This window comes from Ipomoea triloba, chromosome 11 (genome assembly GCF_003576645.1).
Source record: "Ipomoea triloba cultivar NCNSP0323 chromosome 11, ASM357664v1".
Lineage (NCBI taxonomy): Eukaryota > Viridiplantae > Streptophyta > Magnoliopsida > Solanales > Convolvulaceae > Ipomoea > Ipomoea triloba.
Window position 1 is genome coordinate 17,384,106 of NC_044926.1, and position 3,790 is coordinate 17,387,895.

Consider the following 3,790-nt stretch of genomic DNA (forward strand, 5'->3'; position numbering starts at 1 on the left):
TAGACGAAACCATCTTCCCAAAAGTGAGGAAGTGCAAAACGGCAAAAGAGGTATGGGATACTTTGATGTTAATTGGTGAAGGTGACGAACAGGAAAAGGAAAACAAGCTCACCGTGGCCATGAAGAAGTTCGAAGACTTCAAGATGAAGCCAGGAGAGAGCATCGACAGCATGGAGTCTCGGTTCATGAAGCTCACAACCGAGATCAGTGACCTTGAAAAGGAGATCCCACAAAAGGAGCTGAACCTGAAGGTCTTACGTGGCCTCACTAAGGAGTGGGAAGTAAAGGTGATCACGATGAGAGATCACCGAGATCTGAAGGAAACCACAACAGACAAACTCTTCCGGGATCTCAAAGCCTTCGAGTTCGAGATGTTCCCAAGAGATGAGGACATTGTGGATCGACGAAACGTAGCACTTGTTGCTGAGCAACCATCCACATCTTCAAGGTCAGACTCTAATCCTATGAATGTTATGTCTGACGAACAGTTTGCTCTCTTTGTGAGAAAGTTCAGGAAATACATGAAGATGAACCAGGAGAGCAACAAAAGTTCACCTTCCTCCTCAAGAAGGAAAAATGAGAGATATCCATCCAGAAGGACGGAGGAGGAAAATCAGGGTCTATGCTACAACTGTAGAAGACCGGGACATTTCAAGGCCGAATGCCCTTACCCACTAGTAAGCAAGCATCAGGGCCAAGAAGGCAAGGATTCCAAGAGAATAGAGGAATCCAGGGAGAAGCCAACACAAGGTGGCTTCAAAGGATCATCAAAGACGTATCAGCGCAGGAAGGCGCTTGTTGCTGAAGAATTCGAGAGGACAATCGAGGAGTCCGAGACGTCGAGCTCCAGCGAAAGCAGCAGCAGCTCAGAGGATGAGAGGGGGCTCATCTGCTTATACACCGAGGAAGAGGAGAATCAATGCCTAATGGCCATTGACAACGAGGTAACCTCTACTCCTACATCTCGCTGCTCTACTTCTACCTCTCGTTGTTCTTCATTTAAAAGCGATGAGGACCCCTTCGAGATGTTGGAATCGCTCAGAAGGAACCTTAACATCGCCAATAGCACTCATGCTAGAGTGATGGATGAAAACAGCAAGCTAACTGCTGAAAGAGATATGCTTAAGAACGTCTCGAAAGAGAATTTGGAGCTGACTCTCAAAGTAAGTGAGTTAGAAGCCAAAGTAATCCTACTATCTGAAGAGTGCAAAGCTCGAGAGACGAGAGAGCTTAATCTTCGAAAGGTCATAGCATCATACACTAATTCCTCCAAAGCTATGGAGAAAATGGTGGTTGATCACAGACCTACAAGTGATAGAACCGGTCTAGGGTTCCATCAAGACCATCTCTCGAGAGATAAACAGACCAATGGTTTGGGAACTTCAAGAAATGGAGGATCTCAACCCAAACCAAATAAAGGTCATAAAGGACCAACAGAAAAGACCAGAGTAGCTATTCATAAACCGTCCCTATACACCAGCAATGGAAAGTATAGGAAAGCTACGAAGAATGGCCGGGTAAACAATATCGAGAGATCACCTTGCTATCTCTCGCAAGGCCATTCCAAGTACAAAAAGAGCTACACTCCATATAATGCACCTCAAGGCAAATATGGAAGGTCTGAGATCCACATAGTTAGGAACTCACGGATGGAGAAAGGAAGACTCTATCCATCTAGTGAGAATTGGTCATCAAATCACAAGTTCTGGAAGAAACCTCACTTTCAGCAATTTCACATGACCAAACAGCGTATGAAAGGCATGGTGCATAAGCCGGTCGAAAAGTCTCTACCTAAGTTGATTTATGCACCAAAGAGGCCTAAAACCTTTGCTAGCATTTCTTATAATTATCAAACGTACAATGGCTACATTGCACCTAGGCCTGGAATAATGGGCACAAGGTATAAATGGATGCCTAAACTCACTAACCCACCAGGACCCAAAGTTTGGGTACCTAAACTTGCTTGATTTCCTTGCAGGACACCAGGGACGTGTGGTTCATTGACAGTGGATGTTCGAGACATATGACTGGAAATCTAACACTGCTTGAGAACATCCAACCTATCGAAGGTCCCTTGGTGACATTTGGCGACAACGAGAAGAAGGGGCGCACAAGAGCTGTTGGTGAAATCCAAAAGAATGAGCTGGTTATTAAAGGAGTGTCCTACGTTGAGGGGCTCAAGTTCAATCTCCTTAGTACAAGCCAGTTCTGTGACAAGGGCCACAAAGTTGTCTTCACCAAAAGCAAATGTCAGATTATGAACGAGGAATCTCTCGAAGTCGTCTTGGAAGCAGCAAGGAAAGGAAACATGTACATAGTGGATTGGAGGTCTGCAAAACCATCCCTATGTATGCTAGCAAGGAGCAAGGAAGATTTATGCTGGGATTGGCATAGTAAGCTTAGTCATCTGAACTTCAAGACTATCAACAAGCTTACTAAGAGGAACTTAGTGGAAGGACTGCCCAAAGTGACGTTTCGAAAGGATAAAATCTGTGAGGCATGTCAACGTTGCAAACAGATCAAATCCTCTTTCAAGAGCAAAGCCGATACATCATCCACTAGACCATTAAGTCTTCTTCACATGGACTTATTTGGCCCAGTGGATCCACCCAGCATAAAGGGAAAGAAGTACACTCTTGTGGTAGTGGATGACTACACAAGATTCACTTGGACCGTGTTCTTAACCAAGAAAAGCGAGACAAAAATTGCCCTACCAAATCTCTTGAAACAAGTTCAAGTTGAAAAGGAAGTCTCGATACTAAAGATCCGGTCAGATCAAGGTGGAGAGTTCGTTAATCAAGTAATCGAGTGCTACTGCAACGAGAACGGAATTCATCATCAACTATCAGCTGCTCGAACACCTCAACAAAACGGGGTTGCTGAAAGAAGGAACAGAACTCTCAAAGAAGCCGCAAGGACCATGCTCTCGCAAGCCAACATATCACAAGGATTTTGGGCAGAAGCAATCAACACAGCGTGCTACACCAAAAATCGGTCCTTGATAGTAAAAGGAGTCGGAAAGACTCCATATGAGTTGTGGAATGGAAGAAAACCGAATGTAAGCCACTTCCACTCATTCGGGTGCAAATGCTATATCCACAACAATGGGAAGACTCAACGTAGAACGTTTGAAGAAAAGGCAGATGATGGAGTATTTCTGGGATACTCATTGACAAGCAAAGCACTCAGAGTCTTCAACAAGCGGAGTTTGGTGGTTGAAGAGTCCATACATGTTACCTTTGATGAAAGGGCATCAACACATCAACCATCAAAGACAACGGAAGCTGCTGAGGAAGATCAGCCAGAGTCTATCGAGAGATCAAACTTACCTCTCGAAGACAAGCAGTCGATAGTTCGAGACGTAGCAGAACTCCAGTCAGAATCAGATGATGAAGAGTCTACCAAGAAGAAAGCGCCTGACTCAGTTGATCAAAACCAGATCATAGATGTTCAACCCATATCTCAACCTTCAATGGAAGTATCAACTGAGGAGCCGCAACCCGACCTAAGATGGGTGAGAAGTCACCCTGCTGATTAAGTGATCGGAGATGTACGTGACAGAGTTCGAACCAGATCAGCTTACAGAGAAAGCATGTTTGCTTGTTTTCTATCTCAAATAGAGCCTAAGGTGATCGATGAGGCTCTAAGCGACGCAGATTGGGTGCAAGCAATGCAAGAGGAACTTCATCAGTTCGAGAGGAACGACGTTTGGGAACTAGTTCCGAGACCTCATCATCAGAATGTCATTGGTACAAAGTGGGTTTTCAGAAACAAGATGAATGAGGATGGA